We start from the raw sequence: 19,034 nt of genomic DNA on the forward strand, positions 1-19,034 counted from the left end.
CACTTAGAATGATTTATTCAAAAACAGAATTGAAATAAGAACGATTCTTTATAAATTCTATTTCAAACTTCTAAACATGTTTTAGAATAAAAAATGACAGACACAATTCCGCTTCACAAAAAGTATTTATCATAATGAAATAACATTTAGAAAAACTTATTTTTAAATAAATATTTCAGAAAGAACGATCCATCAATTTCTTTTCCTGCCTTTATTCAGAAGAATTCTTTTTGCATATATTAACTTATTATTAATATTCTTTATTCGAAAGGAAGTAGCTAATGAAGTTTGGAGCCAGTCTGTCTGCGAAAACAACTTATTTACTCAATTCATGTACATGCAAAGTTCACCTGGTCAGTTTAGTTGTAACCCATAGCGTATTTTGCCTTAATATTAAAAGCAATCCTACTGTTCAAATAATTGCTCATTTCCTTCTTTATATTTTCTTTACTGTCTGATTTTTAGGTATATTAAAATTTCATTTGAGCGACTTTTAGTTTTTATTTTAAATGTATTCTAAAATATTCTTTGTTTAATATATTCAATGCTATCTTCTAATTACCTTAAATTAAATATGCTGAAAATTTCGAATGGATATATTTCCTAAATTTTACTTAATAAATATTTCAGTCCGTTCGCGCTCTAAAGGCCAGTTCGTTTTGACAGACATAAATATATTTTGGAATATAAGATTGTGCGTTTGAAAGCTATTTTTTGAATTTTAATCAAAATTTTAATCAATTAAAAATTAAGGGAGATTATGGTGTCTTTCCAGAAATATTATTGAATAAAAATAAATTTTTACCATTTAAAATTTTTTAAATATTTTTTTAATGATACTAACAGAGTTATTGTGCAATTTTCTTTCCTGAATTTTGACAATTTTTTTTATTGAATCATTTACAAAAACGATTTTTATTGATGCATTGAAATTCAAACCATTTCCATTGTTTTATGAAAAATATAATCGCATGATTTTCTTATTTTTATTTTTTTTAAACTTAGGAAGGAAAACTCTGTTTAATATCTGCTTGGTTTACATGAGAAATAAGAAAGAGAAGTTGCAGTAACGCGAAAGACAATGTGTAGTTAGAAGATTACAAGCTATATTTTTATAACATTGTGATATCATGGGACTTGATACCATCAGGAAGGTTCATACACAAAATAAACAAATCAGGTTTCGGGCTATTAAAATAACACGGTTTTTATGTCTATAGCAAATACTTGTTATGGGCATTTACATAGTATATTCATTTGACAATCAAAATTCTTAGCTAGTGAGAGGTCGCCAAGGGTTGCTAATTTATAATAAGAGTATTATTTGTTTTTATCAGTTATTAAACAAATAAAGGTACTAGTGTTTGAAAGAATTATTTTATACCCAAAAGAAACCAATATAAACAGAATTAAAAAATCCAATTTTTTTTCTCTGCTGTATTTATTAATATACTAGATGATATAAATAAATATTTACATGTGCAATATTTTTAATGTAAAAACTAATTTTGTATAAATTATTATAATACACAAAGTCTTTTTGTAATACTACACCACCTGATTGATTGGCCTTTGATCTCGCTGTTCTTTTATTGTAATTTAAAATCATCTGCTCTAAATTTGAAAAGGATTAATAAAAGTGAAGAAAAAATTGCAAGAATTTGGTATCACTGAAAAGGTATTTTGCATTATAAGATGGTATTAAATTATTTCTGGTAATATTATTTGAGGCCGATTTTAAGAAAACGGCAAATTTAAATTAATTTCTAATAATTTGATTATATAATTATCTTTCATACTTTGAAAGGCTGGCAGTATTGTTTCTCTTGTCTTAAAGAATAAGTGGACAATGTCTAGTTGAAATCGATCCAACTTTTATTTTATTTTTGTCTTAAAATAATTTATGAAAATTGGTTTCAAAAATATTTTACTATTTATGAAAATATTTTATTACGAAATAAATAATTAGATTATCATGCAATAAATAATAAAACAAAATGGAAAGAAAAATTGTTATTTAGATTAAAAGATGTAAAAATGTTCCAATTCAATGCTTATTATTTATTAACATAAGTAGTAAAAAAAATTGTCAGAAATTTCTCTCAGAATTTCTTTGCGAAAATTCGACTCTATAAAATATGTATGTAAAACCTTTTAAAAAAAAACAGGTTAAAAACAAAATTTAGTTTTAAAAAAATCACTAGTTAAACGGTTAAAATTTTATCTCAAAATCAACGATAAATTTTTTGGAGCAATAAAATAATCAAAATTTATCACCACCTCTTGCCTTGACACATTTCTGCTAAGAATCTAGATTATCATGTGTCTAAAGTGAAACAGGCCCTGTCTTCTTGTTGAAATACTGACACCTGATATCAAGATGAGTGCTTCTCTTTTATTCTTTTTCTTTCTGGAAAAGTATTCGCAAATGTGTGATTAAACAAATTCACAAGTTTCACCTGCTTACAGATAAGCTTGAAGGACGACCTTGTTAGGACTATTTTTCACTTGTTTGTTCATCATTCCAGAGTTTCATAAATGGTATCTAAGCAGCTGTATTCGTATAAAATCGTCTGAAATGAATAAAATGTAGATGTAGTGATATTTAAAAATTTCAAATGAAATTGGTACTGTCGTAGAGTCATTTTATAATTGATGATATCGGATAGTAAAGGAAAAAAAATCACGAACATTCTTCATGAAAAAAAAAATGAATAAATAAAGGAGATTCAAATCTCTAAGCCTACTGTGTAGTATTGATTATTCTTTAGGCTTAATTCGTTTTATATTTATTGTAATCTTAAAATTTATTAATTATCACTGCTTGTCGCACAATTTAACCTGCGCACACAAAAATATATTTAATATCTTCGCAATATGCTTGAGTATAAAAGTAACTGAAATAATGAAAAACATCGTGAGAAAATATGCTTAAAATATTTTTATTGTATTAAAATTAAAGGAAAAAAGTTATATATAAATACCATTGGTATCACTGAAAAGATAATTTCTTTTAAATTTTAAGGTGACGTAAAGGATTTTCGTACGGTAATTTGAGCTAAAGCTATTAAGGAGAAAGTTAAGTAAGTTTTTAAATTGAAATCCAAACAAAATTTTGAAAGAAAAAACTGTTTTTAGTGAGAACGTCTTATCCAAGAGGTGAGAACTATGTGTCAAATCTAAAGTTCTAGATCCAATGGAAAGTTGCGTAACTATTTTTGCAACACGTATACATATCACATTGTGATATACATATCACGAATAATATGCTATCCTAAAAAATTTATCATGTTTAAAGCAGTTTCCGCTTTTATTTTTCTATGGAAAGTTTAGATAAAATGAGGCATGGAATCTAAATTTGGAAACAAAATATTCATTAAAAGGATTCGTAATGGTTTTCGAATCAGATGAGAACTGTCACATAATAGTCATAACTGTCAAATGTTGATATCTCGCATGTGGCAGCTAAATCTCTTTTAATTTTCTCTATTTTTGAAAAGGAATTCATTTCAAGATGACACTTAGCTGAGTTCGGAGAAAATTGACCATTGGTCGACTGAACTAGTTTTCAAAGTATCATATGTTCATACAAATCTACACTTTTAGCTATAATCAATCAGCTCAAACCAAATTTCAATTGTCAAAGGCGTTGATTTTTCGAGTTCACTTCAGTTATATTAATATCCCTTTTTAATACAAAACCAAGGCTATTTTAGGAAAGACCTCGTAATTTTGAGCCGTGGCCAGATGCCGAGGATGATACCTGATCTGACACCCCTTCTCCAAACTTCCGCACCACACCACCGGGAGGTCATTAGGCCTCAACGGATTTAACATGCATTAGATATGAAACGTCATTATACGACGATCCTGCGATAGAATCGGACCTCGAGCCTGTATGTCCTCCGGCACCGAAGCCCAGACCTTGAGACGAGGTAATCACGATCCTCTGTGAATTTTTGAAATATCGCATTTATGTACACTCAAATGCACAAACTGATTGATGATTAATTCTATGAAGCATTTGATACACAATTACAATTCTATTGATAATATTAAGCATATTGAATATCGTTATTCTAGTTATTTGCCTTTTTATTTACTTGTATATGAAATTTAGAGAAAGTAATGTAATGGTAAAAAATTAGGGATTTTGACAAATCTTCACGTTTTAAACCTTCTTAAGGACCAGAAAAAAAACAACACATTTTTCAAATTATGCTTGTTTATCTGTGAGCACAATAATTCAGAAACGCCTAGAGTTAGATGGATGAAATTTGGTATATGAACTTTAAGCCAAATTTGTATATTTACGTCAAATTCGAGTGAAATAAATTCTAAAGAATTCTATCTGACTGTTCAAATATAATTCGATAATTACAAAACGTAAAGAGTTATGTAAATAAATTTTGATGCACAGGCTTAGTATCTAAAATGGAAATTCTTATCAGGATTTTCGAATCAAATACGTCAAGGAGTTGATCATTCGCAACTGTTTTTTTGCCAATGCCACGCAAGGCATGAGAGCGTATATGAGAAGATTTCGGAGAAACCTTTCTAGTTGGTTGAATTGAGATAGATTTGAGCTGGCAATCTGACAAGCTTTCTGCTTATAGATTTCATCCAAAATAATGGCGGAAATTTCCAATTATAGGTTATAGATCGCATGCCAAATTTCCTATGTCTTGCTTTGGCAGTTATCTTATAAATTTGAACGAGCAATATATATATATATATATATATATATATATATATATATATATATATATATGCAATTTATTTACAAGCAGACGCAGTGCGGCACAAAAGCAGAAGTAAGAAAAAAGGCCGAAAAAGGGCCGAAACAAATGATTACTAGCCATATATAAGATTGGATTTCTGGCCACGCGCCAATTCAATACACGTGGTGACCTTTGACACCTTTTCAAAGGCACCGAAGATATCACTTTCATTTAATACTTAAAAATGATTGCGCATTATTTTTACAGAGGAATTAATTAAGCCGAAAGTGGAATTGGATCACGAAATAGGAGAATATTTTTAGAATGAATTTACGATGCGCTAAATTAAGATAAAGTTTTGGAAATTAATTTGGATTAAATTAAGAGTTTAAAATATCATTACATATATATGTGGGAACTGTTAACAAATCTCATCTCCTGTATGGAGCCATGCTGTTAAAGCTGCCTAAGAAAAACACCATTTTCTTTAGCTTTTTATATTAAAATAGAAAAACGATATCCCACGGGTAAAAAATTCAAACTTTGTTTATTCCATCTTGGGATCAATATACAAGTTGCCATCTACAAAATGAGACAGCAAAAAATATTTCTTAAATAACGTTGCCATTCTAAAATAAATAAATAAATAAAATAAAATATTAATACATTTTGAACATCATGCTGCGTCATGCATCACATGATGCTTTCCCGCCATTATTGGTAGACGAGAGTTGGGTAGTGAGTCTGTAAGACGTACAGCTCACGCTCATGTATCTTTATGTGTTCTATGTTAGTAATGTTTTGTCCTTTAATCTCAATAAATATATTTCTCATATTAATGCTGGTCGTTGCCTTTTCCCACATTTTTTGGGGTCGGCCTATCTAGTGAATACCCCTAGCAAATCCCGCCAAATTGTTGAAAAAGCTGTGGACGTTAGTACAATTTAAGACGCTAAATTGATGATAAAAATTTTGATAAGAGTGGATTTTTGCTGTGGATGTTTTACTGGAATGGTGAATGGACGTCAGAGCACGTTTTTGATGGATATGATTCAAGTGAAAAAGTGAAAACTTTCAAGATTCAATTACTTCATGTTCTTGTGCAACTGTGCTGGCATATACTGGCCGTTTTTCTATCTGCTCTCATGCTGACAACGTCATATTGCGCCATCTCGTAAATGTTTGTGGTACTTGCATTGTTGCCATAGGATGATAGCCTACCTTAAACTTTGCAAAATGGCGCTATATGACTTTATCCAAATATGATAGATAAACTATAAAATGAATACTGTAATATAGCAGAATTTGTTCGAATAACATGCTAATTTAAGTGCATTCATGATTTTATTTTTAATTAAATGACCAATTTATATATAGGTAAGATTGAAAAATATTCATATGTAATCAGTATGTAATTCGTATCTAAATATTTCCTCCAAAAATACACGATATTACAAAAAAAAAAAAAAGCTCAGGTATCTGAATAGTTTTAATTTTTTTTTTTTTCGGAATCATAATGACTTAAAATGAGGGAACTCATCAAAATGCCGAGGTCGAATTTTTGGAACACAATAATACAATGTATTCAAAGAGAATTTTAAATAGGATTATGAACGATAAATCGCTGCATAATAATTTCATGAAAACTCGGGATTTATTTTTTAGTAATCTTTTTTCAACTGATGCTTTCTAAGAAAGGGAAGAAATTCAACAGTATAAATTTAATTTTGAAAGAAAAGCTTAGTTTTGAAATATTTTAATATAATCTATAGCAGAATATAAAATTACGAAAGAGAATCATTTCAAGATGAGGAAAATTATTTTTGCATAGCAGGAACACAATCTTTTTAAACCTCTAGCATGTGATCGCGTGCTTTTTTAAAAGCTTGCTTACTTTATTTTATTAGTTTGTGTTTATCTTCCTCCAAATATCCAGAATGTAACATTTTTATATTTACCTATTTTTGGGATATTTCTCGAAATTCCTTAAATATCATTTAAACTGCTCTCACGCAAGCAAAATAAAATAGCATTGCGTGCGTCTCTTTCTTTCATTTTGTTAAAGACATTTATTTAACTTTTACAGTTGGCATCATATTTGTAAAGATAGAATTTTGCAAACGATTTTTATCTCGCTTCCTAACGGAACGTAGAATTGAAAAATCAAACTCTAGTGCATCTCAGTAACAACATGCAATTTAATTAAATTACTGGTTTTAGAAAATGATTTAATTAAATTTTGATTTTCCATCAGCTATGAGAAGCAAGAGATCTCAAGATTAAAAGTAAAATAAGAAAATGTCAGCTATTTTAATGCAATAATAAAACTGTGTTATTAGAAAAATTTGTTAAATAAATTATTTTAGTGAAATTTTCTTCCAACTTCAATGCTTATTTTTTATGATTTTTTTTCTTCTTTTTTATATGGCAACATACGCTTAGGATATGATACTTTTCATTTATCTTTATATGTGATATACTACAAGGTGATCGAAAATTCCATTAAAACTTCTAAGGAAGATCGTACTTGTGAAAAGAAGCAATTCTTAAAATAGAAGATAGACTCGAAAAAGCAGAGGATACCTGTTTGGTGGTGAATTAAGTAAAGAACCTCCAAAGACTTTTGCGTCCTTACACCTCCCAGTTAATTGCAAAAAATTGTTTTGTAGGTTGCTATTATCCTTAAAAGTTTGTAGGTAGAGTTCAAGACATCCTGCTTTTATCGATACAGATTGTAATTCTACTTTCGATCCTAAAACAAACTAAAATATGTTAATAATATTTTAAATATAAATTTAAATCTTTTAAAGTTTTTTTTTTCTCAGAATTAAACGAATATATTGCTTGTTTTCCTGAAATCTGCTTTACCAATAATAATTTGTGTTATAGATAGAAGTTAAATTTCACTATTTTGAATATTTCATAATTTTTTTTGTATTAATATGGATAGTCATTCGACTAGTAAAACAAAATTGAAAAAATATATCTACAATTTTAAAAGTGATTTGTACCAATAGCTTTGGTGTTCTTCCAAAATTCTTACGTTTTTGTATTATCGTTCTTAGCACGTTTAATATTCGCTCAGAATTCTTACTTATTTTTGTATTCTGGTTAAGAAATAAGCTTAAATATTTTTAAAAATCGATCAAATATAGAAAAAAATTATGAACAAAAACATTGACATATTTGTAAACATAATTTTTTAAATTTTAAAATGATGTAAAAATTATCTTTGTATTGTAATAATGAGGGCATCAATTTTAAAAGTATGTTAGGAGAATTGACAGAAAATAAGTGTAACTAACGCATAGTAAAAATAAATAAAACGGCGTAAGGCTTCTGAAATAATGTGAATTATATATTTATTAAAATTTGAAGCTTAAAATTATTTTGCTAAGGAAACCATTAAGGACAGTTTTCATATCATATTTTATTAATAATTTCAGCTACCAATAATACGGGAAACCAGCTGATCGGAAAAGCAGCTGATTAATGAATAAATCGTTTGCTACTAAATAATCATTTTATTAGCACTATAAATCTTTTTGAAAAGATTTCGTTTCAAAGTTTTCATTTTATTTTTACCAAAGTAAAGAAAAGTCATTCTGAGAATAATGTTTCTGTAAAATCTGTTGTATAAAAGTAATGACTTTTTTTCATCGACTTTTATATTTAGCATTTCTATTTTCGGTATATGTATGAGAACAATTCACAAGTAATAACGAAGCTCAATTTTCTAGTTCACCGATCCATATGCGGTAGAGTGTTTCAAACCTCGTGTGTGACCCGAATGCAGAAAGTTACTTGTTTGAGGTCGGGTCGCGACTTGCCAAAGAGTCGCAAACAATACTCTCACAAACTAGTTTGGCGTGGTTCACGTTTTGGTGTGTTTTTCTTCAATGGGCCTCTAACGAGATCCAATGTAGAGGGTGTCAAGGAACTTTTAAATATCAGAAAAAATTTGCAATGAGATAGCATAAATGTTTTAAACATGGAAAATTCGTGACAAATTTTGCAATGTCAAATACAATATGTGCGTGAATGTTACTGCAAAATTTAAAGCATATACATAGAAAAAAGAAAAATATTGTTTATGAGCCGCCTTTGGCGACCAGCTGGTTCACCAGTATATTAAAATCTTCATTTAAATAGTACGTAACTTACAGTAAATTATTTCCTCAACAAAGAGTTTTAAACTTTAAATTTTGAAAAACTTGTCAGCCGCACTATTTTTAAAAAATGCATACTGTTCTTCCGTTGTGCTATATATCTTCATAATTTTCTGTCATTTCACATAAAATTAGAACTTTGTTTTGAATTGAGAGTGATTAAATATCAACTAATACAATAACTTTTTTGCGCTGCAATTTATTCATCGAAAATATAAGGATAAAAGGTGGAATCATTCAGCATTGGTGCTTTGTCTGTGCTAGCGAATATGCTTCATAATTTGCATAATACACTCATGGCCATTAATTAAGGATAATTCAGAGTCACGCGGAAATCGAACTCTAAAATATATATATCATCCGTAAAATGACAACACACATCTTCAAAAATCATATGCAAATTGCAGGAAGCCACCAGATGACACCGATAGTACGTCACAATGACGAGAGTGTAAGAGAGTGATGTATAAGGAATACAGGCAAAGAAGTAAAATTGTTCGCAAGCGATTTACAAGCCTTTCAATGCACTAACCGCATAATTATGACACAAAGGACGCATTTGGATGCTTTTTTACTTGGTAGAGTTATCGACCGTCTGGAATGTGGGCGTACAAAGCTGGAAGTATCCGAGAGAACTTGGAATCTCCCAGAGTGTCATCTCCAGGCTTTGGCAACGATTCCAAGATGATGGTAATGTGAGTAGACGTTACAGCTCAGGTCACCCCCGAGTTACAACGACGGATGAGGATCGGTATTCGGCAGTTACTGCCAATAGAAACAGACGGAGCACAGCATCAGACCTGTCTGGTCAGCTCTCTTCGGCCACTGGTGCGACAGTTTCAAGGCAGACCGTGTACAGACGCTTAGGGCGGATTGGTCTATATGCTCATAGGCCTGTCAGATATGTTAGCCTGAAGTAGAGAGCATGCATTGTGGACACCGCAACAGTGGGCTTGTGTGATGTTTTCCGACGAGTCCTGGTTTAGCTTGCAGTCTGATTCTCGGAGGACTTTCATATGGTGAGGCCAGGTACCCTTTACCACCAAGAGAACATCATTGAATGACACCGTTACGGTGGTGCAGGATTGCTGGTGGTGCAGGAATTATTCTGGGTTCCAGAACTGATCTGCATGTTCAAATTAGAACCATAACAGGCCAAATCTATCGGGACGTCATTCTGGAACAACATGTACGCTTGTTTCGGAGCGCAAAATTTCTTGCTTATGGATGACAACGCCCGTCCTCACCGTGCAAAAAATCGTAAACGAGTACCTTCGATTGGAAGATATCACCCTTATGGACTGGCCAGCATTCTCACCGGACTTGAAACCAGTAGAGCATGTGTGGGACATGCTTGGCTGAAGAATTGCAGCCCGTCAACCACCTCCTCATGTCTACCGGAACTTCGGAGAGCATTGCTTGATAAGTGGTGTAATATTCCCCAAGATCAGATCGATAACTTGATACTCAGCATGCCTAAGCTTTATACGGACTGTATTGCATCGTCTGGGAGACATACTACGTATTAACCACCATACCAACCATGTAATGTTGGTTTTTGTAAAAAAATTTTTTTTTAAAATTTTCTCTAGGGAGTAAAAAAATCACAATTTTTATTAATGATATCAAACATATAGCATCTTTTTTACTCTTTACCTTTTGTTTAATAAATAGGCTTTACAAATAAGTCACATTTGTTTTGCTTCTGACTCTTTCTTTTCCTGAACGTGCATTATCCTTAATTTATGGACATGGGTGTGTATATCAGAAGATTATTGAATGAAAATTTCTTGATTTCAACAAAAATTTAGTTTACTAAAATAATAAAAATAATAATAACCATTTTCAAGCTAGAACAATAATATACTTTTATACATCTCATTATATTACAGAAAAAATTAGTATTTAAAGATTGGCTCACTTAAAAATTGTTCATGATTGTTTATTTAGGACGATGAATTTTAACTATAAGTAATACAAAATTTCAAGATTTTCATGAAAAGCATAAGTCATATTGAGTATATATACCACAACTTTAAGCCTCAATCAGCGATGATAGAAGAAAATCCTGGATGAAATATCTGTAGCAGCAGTGAAAACGATTTGAATTTCACTATTATAATGAAATACATTATAGTGAAACTAACTTTGTTTTTAAAAGTTACTTAAAAATAGAAAAAAAATTGTATACGACAATAAAATTGATATCGTTGGTAATTTTTTAAAATTTTAAAATGATGAAAAATTTATTTTTTGTGGTTAAAGTGAAAAAAATCGAAATTTTTCTTAAATTTTAAATAATTAAAATTTCATAAAACATCGCTGTGAAATGCACATTTCTACCTTCCAAAGTACATTTGAGTCAAATTTTTTAGCTCTAATTAAAATGGCCTACCCTGTAGAATGCCAACACACTCACATACACATGTTCTCTTTTGTTATTAGTAGAGACAGAGGTATAAAAAAGGTGTGTGCGCGCTTTGGCATCATTTGGGAAGATAATCCATGGTATGAATTCCACTTGGATTACGGCACTAATTAATAAACAAGTTTCTTTTTCTCCTAGAAAAAAAAATAGATATATGTATCTTTCCTTATAGCATGTCCAAAATGCCAACTTTTCAATCAGAGTAACAATTAATGTAATAATCATCATTATATTCCTATTCTATTCTGAATGAAAATATTTTGCATACTATCGTGCATGAACAACAACCCCCCCCCCCCCCCAAAAAAAAAAAATCCGTCAATATGTAAATTGTAACGCTAAAGATGGAAGAAATCGTCAACAGCACATAACTAACAATCTTTACTTTTTTTGTGTACAAAAATTCAAAACGAAAGCACTGCAATCTTCCAAATATTTCAAAACGATATTTTTAGGATTCATTAAGTTTCAAACGTCTCTGAATTCAAAAAGATAACATTTCTGAAATAACTACGTCTGCCTGAGAATACGATATTCTAAAGCTGACACAGCAAACTGCAGTTATGAATTAAATTTTAAACAAAATCCGCCAACGAAATTTTTTTTATCAATATAGGAATAAGAAGGATCATGCAAAAGCGTAGTCAACTAAATGAATGAAATTTGGTTTATGGTTTTTAATCATCAAAATTATGATGTTGAATGTTGGAGTAAACAGCCAGATTTATCTATTTGTATATATGTGATTTAAACCCAGCATAATGCGATTTGGCTTCACAGATCAACGAAGAAGATGAATATATATATATATATATATATATATATATATATATATATATATATATATATATATATATATATATATATATATATATTGAGTCTGTTTTCCGTATAGAAACACTTCGCGTTTTCGCGCATGTGCCATCTGGAATTCGAGTTCGTCAAAAAAAAAAAGCAAAACAGTAAATTCAAAAACAAAAAGAAAATAAACATTGAAATAGAATAGGTAAAAGAAAAATGCGCCAAATAAGGAAAAGATACTTTTCTTGTAGCGTATCATCCTTATGCGGAATAAAATCGTCCAAAAGTGATAAGCAAAAAATTCTAAAAGTATACCAACCGACAACTTTGGTTGAATCCAAGACTTTGATAGAGATAACGATACTATCTTTGAGCGGTTTCTCATGGATTAACACTTTTGAGCTATCGTATTTGCATGGACATGGACGGACAGACAAACCAATTTTCATTTAAACTAATTGCATGAAAATTCGATAGAAAAATTTAAACTTGCACCTGCAGGTTTGGTTAAAATACTACATATAAAACATATGGCTTCATACCTGTAGCTCTTTGTCTCTTTTATTTGTCCTGTTCACAGACAAATAAACATAATTTCAATTAGCGGGAGAGGTTTCCTTCAAAATTTCTTTCATACTCTCTAACCAACATATTATTGCCCTTCTCCCCGCATGAAAGAATGGACCTTGGTAAGGTTGAGAATGTCTTGCAGGCCACTGGCGAACTATAGATAAGAAATATAGATATTTAGCATGCATTTAACACTTCTATTGAAACTAAGTTGCGATCTTTGGCATTCTTCTTTGGCGATTAATTTCTAATATGTATCCGGAAATTGAATATGCATTTTGGATACTTTTTTTCCCATCAAATGAAACCAAAATTGGCATAGAGCTATAATCGTAGTCACAAGACCACATACCAAATTTCACGTATTTAAGTCATTACATATTTGAATTATCGCGTTTACATGCTTGCGAAAGAACAAACCGGCAGACAGTTATTCCATTATCCAAATTTGATTGAAAATTCACATGGATCAGCATTTTAGATGCTAAATGTATGTATCAAAGCTAATCTGTTTAACCTTTTAGGTTTTGTACTTACCGTGTTCACTTCTATTTGGACAGACAGACTTCCTCTGAATGGATTTCATTCAAAATTTAATTAAAAAATATACATCTTTAATACAGAGACCACATTTCAAATTTCACGTGTTTAGCTCAAAGCGTTTTTTGACTATCGTATTCTCAAACAAACACAATTCCAAAAATATGTATTTTCGGACTGAAATGTGGAAATTCACCAGGAATAGAAGTTCGAATTTTTGAGAATTACTATGCCTGTCTTTGTATTCTTCATATGCAAATCTATCTATACTTATAATAAAGCTCAATGTGTGTGTGTGTGTTGGCGCTCTACAGGCCAGGTCATTTGACATACAGCTACCAAATTTGGTACATGTATACCTTAGAGGTCGGGAATGTGCACCTGGGGTCCCTTTTTTTGAAATTTTAATTAGAGTTTTAATTATTAATTAAAAACTAACTTTCCCGCCAAAAAAATCTTCCATTTTTCCCACCGCCAAATGAGTAAGGGTTCAGTTTTTTTTTCTCCCAACAGTAATGAGGCTAGGGTTAATATTTTTCGGCGGATTATTTCAAACGATTCTGTTTATTTTCTTAATGTTTTATGCATTTAAAATGAAACATTGTTAATTAATCCATGTTTCAGATTCATTCTGAAGTACTTTTGAATTAAAATAACACAGAATAAGGGAAATTAAAAATGTATAATCTGCATAGCCTTACCCCAACTGGCGTAGAAAAATTCACGCAGTTGTGTTACCGTAAATAGCGAAGAAAATTCACGCCTGCGCATTCTGTTCTGATTGTTGCCATGACAACCATTATCAACGGATGATTTACATTATTTTTAGGTTAGTTGCATGTTTTTGTAATTAAATTGTATTTATGTTAGTTATATATTTTTTTGTATATGCTTATAGTTTTAAGTACATTGTTTTTTAAGTAGTTTTTTAAACCTGTTTTCGACCGATTATTTTAAACGATTCATTTTATTTTCTTAGTGTTTGATGCATTTAAAACTAAACATTGTTAATGAATCGATCTGTTCATGATGAATCTGAGAAAATTTTGTTGACAAATTCTTGAGATATTACATAAATTAAGAAAGATATTCTTTAGTGCCCATAAAGTTTAAACGCTCAGTGACTCTATTATCAGTAATCATATTATTAAAAAAAATGCTTTGCTTCAGTAAAAAATATTATTATATTAATTGCAGATTAATCATTTACACTTTAATTTAAAGCATAAATTCTACGAGGGGTAACAGGGAATTAGAGAGATACATATCTTGTTATGACTGAAGGCCTTTATAATATTATGTGTGAATTATATGACTATCAAAATGTGAAGTTTAAAAATATTTTGCTGAAGAATCTATTAAAGTTGGAATTGCGTAAATTATTAAAATTTAAACGAACATTAAGATTAGCGAACCGGCTGGTCGCCAAAGGCGGCTAGTACTTATATAAAGCTCAATGTGTGTGTGTGTGTGTGTTGGCGCTCTACAGGCCAGATCGTACGACCTACAGCTACCAAATTTGGCACATGCATATCTTGGAGGTCGGTAACGTGCACCTGGGGTCTCTTTTTTTGAATTTTTAATTAGAATTTTAATTATTAATTAAAAACTAACTTTCAAACCAAAAACTCTTTTCATTTTCCCCATCGCCAAATGAGTAAGGCTTCAGTTTTTTCCCCCACGCTAACAAGGATGGGCTTAACATATTTTCGGCCGATTATTTCAAACGATTCTGTTTATTTTTTTAGTGTTTGATGCATTTAAAATAAAACATTGTTAATGAATCGATCTTTCAGGTTCATTCTGAAGTACTTTTGAATTAAAATAAAACAGAATAAAGGAAATTAAAAAAATTTAATCTGCGTAGCGTTACCCCAACTGGCGTAGTAAATTCACGCATTTGCGTTACCGTAACTGGCGTTGAAAATTCAAGCATGTGCATTGTGTTCTGATTGTTGACAACTATTTTCAACGGATGCGGACTTGATTTAAATATATTTTTTCTGTATATGTCATATTTTTTTTGTATATTCTTATAGTTGTATGTACATCGTTTTTTTAAGTAGTTCTTTTAACCTGTTTTCGACCGATTATTTTAAACGATTCTGTTTATTTTCTTAGTGTTTGATGCATTTAAAATCAAACACTGTTAATTAATCGATCTGCTCATGATGATCTGTTGACAAATTTTTGAGATATTACATAAATTAAGAAAGATATTCTTTAGTGCTCATAAGGTTTAAATGCGCAGTGACTCTGTTTTCAGTAATCATATTATTAAAAAAATGCTTTGTTTCAGTAAAAAATATTAATTGCAGATTCATCCTTTCCACTTTAATTTAAAACATAAATTCTATGGGAGCTAACAGAAAATGAGAGAGATACATATTACGTCATGACTGAAGGCCTTTATAATATTATGAGTGAATTATATGACTATCAAAATTTGAACTTTTGAAATATTTTAACGAAGAAGATATTAAAGTAGGAATTACATAAAATATTTAATTATTAAAATTTTAACGAGCATTAAGATTGGCGGACCGGCTGGGCGCTAAAGGCGGCTAGTAAATGAATAAACTAAGGATAAATATTATCTTTTATGGTATAATGATCCATATTAGGTAAAAATCCATTTAATTTTAATTCATAATGCATTTTTTACATATATGAAATGTATCTAAGGAATAATTTATTTATTAAACCTGATTAAATATTACACTGCATAATTTTTTTAAAAATTTTAATATAAAAAGAAATTTTCAATCTATTCACTTTATATATTTCAATACGTTTGTGTCTTGGAATTCGTGACGATAAAAAAACACCACGCTTGCTCTTTGCACAAAAAATAAAATCTTAACTGGCTCTTTGCAATCTAGATAAATAAATCATTTAACCATTAAAACTGGCAACCATATTATTTAAGTAAACGACTGACAAAACATAAAGAGGCAGACATTACTTTTATATTTCAAGGTTCAGCAAAAAGTAAAAAGAAGTTATGACTAGATGGTTGGCAACCAACTCACAGAGCCGACAACCTTCGGGTGGCAGACGATTTTTCTGCATTCATTGTTCTTTTTATAACTTTATTTTATTTCTTTATTTTTTCCAAGAGCAGTTGTGCGGCTTGTGTAACTAAACTTAGTAATATCAACAGAAACAGGATGACATCATGATTTATTATGAGTGTTAGTATGAATATGGATATCGTGGCGGCGGGAAATTACAGAAACAACGCATAATTCAGAATTCCACCACGAGTGTGAAAGCCTCTCAAAGATTTGACATTGACTTGTATCCAAAGGATGATGGGAAGGTTTGCGAAATGGTAGACATAACTTATTTTTTTCTTTGCTGAATTGGGAGTTTAAAAACGTTTGTTATTCGAAGGCTGTTCTGCCAGATTTCGATGAAACCCTGCAAATGGATCTTTAGTTTAAATTTTTATGAAAATTAATCAAGTAAATTTATAATTCAGCATTTAAAACTAATACGCTTATTTATTAAAAATCAAGTAAAAGAAAAATCATTCGTATGGCTAACTCATTGAAAAAATTCATTTTATAAAATAACATGGCATTCATTTATAAAATAAATAAAAATTATGACAAATAAATTAAATAAATAAGCAAAAATTAATGAATATTACTTTTTAAGCCTAACATTCTAGTGATATATTTATATTATTAATTCAAAAGTATTTCTAGCGAACTTCAAAGACCACGTTCCTTAAATAAATAATATATTTAGCATAAATAGCCAAGAAAATGTGACAGATTCCATCAAGGGAAGCAAAAGAAATAAAAAAAAAACTTACTACATTCAATAATCTATACAAACATAGATGCAACGCATGAATATACAGTTTGTGTGCTATATAAATCTAAACTAATTTAGTGATTTTCTTCAAATTCTGTTCATAGATACCTTGATGCATAAACAAGATATTTAAGGAAGATTTTGTCACAATTAATTAAATAGCTCATTTTTTTATTAATAAAAAGTATGTTTTCATCTGTTTTTATGTACTCAATACAAACTTTTACGGATAAGTATAAGCACGCTATTGTTGATGTTATAAATCTTCCTATAAAGAAAAATTCATTGAAAAATGAAGAGATACTCTTCAATGTTCATTGAAACTGGCACTTGTAAGCAAGCGATAATATTTGGATATTATAATATCATGAAATACGCAGAGACTGAAAATAGGAATTAATAAGAAGTAATACAGTCCACAATCACGAATTTTTGGAAACTAACATCATGTATAAAAATTTACATGGTATTGCCATTCTTGTTAATGAAAACATTACAGTTGTTTCAAATTATGTACACATATCCCAACATCAACTCGTTATATTCAAACTAAATTTAGTATACTTTTTGAAAATTACTAAGAACCTAGGAAAAAAATAAACTTTCATCAGTTTTTAAAATTCGCTAGAGAAACTAATATTTTCAATTTAATTAGATATGAAATTGCAGATGACGAAAAGGATTTTGTGTATTATAATATTTTACCAGCCATCTTTGACGACCAACAGGTTCGCCAAGATTAATGATCGCTGAAATTTTCAATTAAAAATTTTATACAACTTGGTCTTAATAGCTCCTTCAACAAAATATTTTTAAATGTTGGAATAATATATAAAATTCATACTATTTTAAAATCTTTAAGCTGTCCTGTTCATTTTTACTATATATTTACTTTATTTCCTGTCAGCTCCACTAATAAAAACTGAATACATTCTGTTACTTATGAACCTTTTAACACTGTAACCTAACCTAACCTAATTTCTAACCTAAAACAGTGCGAAATTTCACTTTATTCTTCATGATAATAGTAGTATTTTAAATATAATTTTTTATAGATTCTTCTCAGAAAGAGGAAAACATATTGCTTGCTTTCCTGAAATCAGCTTCGCGAAAATTGATTTGTGTTAAAGACAGAGATTTACCTTCATTATTTATTTGTTACATGTTTAAGATAAAGGTTTAATTTTATTATTTTACATGTTTCATTATTTCTTGAATTAATATTGATAGCAATTCGGATTGGAAAAAAAAAACGAAAATATATATACACCTTTAATATTGACTTTTATCAATAAATTTAGTGTTCTTTCAGAATTTTTATGTTTTTGTATCGTCGTTCGAGATACATTTAATATTTGGAATTCTTACGTATTTTTGTATTTTTGTTAGCATGTTTGAAAGAGTTTTTTGAAAAATGGATTTAAATATACAAAATAATTTATGCGGCAAAAATTAATATTATTGAAAAATAATTGTTTGAATTTTAAGGCAATATGAAAATCATATTTGTACCCTGATAGTTTTAGAAGCTATCACGGGAAAAAAAACCAAAATGTTGTTAATTTTGAATCAAAGTTCCAATTAATATTTAAAAAAAGTTGCTCCGAGATGGACATTCCACCCTGTAAAGAATATATGTGCCTAGTTTGATAACTCAAGGTCAACCAATCTAGCCTGTAGAGCGTCAAAACACATACACAAACAAACAATAAAGATGAAAATGAACCTCACTTAAAAAAAAAAAAATAGTAAAGATATTGTATTCATCAAATAAAAAAAAATCCTTATAATTTTTCTTGCACTATTTACCTTTTGGACCATTTGGATTACTTTTGGTGGATGATTTTAATGTCATTAGAATCATTAAACCCTAACTTCGTTTAAAATAATAATAATAAAAAAAACTGTAACCGTTCAGTGAATTAACAGGCCAGGTTAAAATTTTATATAAAGTGTTCGGATGGAAAATTGTTTTTTAAC

General features: G+C 29.7%; 1 long non-coding RNA gene across 1 annotated transcript in view; it reads left to right on the forward strand.

The window, feature by feature from the left end:
• Window positions 1–18,232, forward strand: part of LOC129956466 (uncharacterized) — a 35,591-nt gene extending 17,359 nt beyond the window's left edge. Inside the window, exon 3 of the long non-coding RNA XR_008782696.1 lies at window positions 18,110–18,232. This is a non-coding gene — a long non-coding RNA (uncharacterized LOC129956466). The remainder of the gene's footprint in view (window positions 1–18,109) is intronic.
• Window positions 18,233–19,034: the final 802 nt, after the last annotated feature.

Source organism: Argiope bruennichi, chromosome 11, assembly GCF_947563725.1.
Source record: "Argiope bruennichi chromosome 11, qqArgBrue1.1, whole genome shotgun sequence".
NCBI classification, from domain to species: domain Eukaryota; kingdom Metazoa; phylum Arthropoda; class Arachnida; order Araneae; family Araneidae; genus Argiope; species Argiope bruennichi.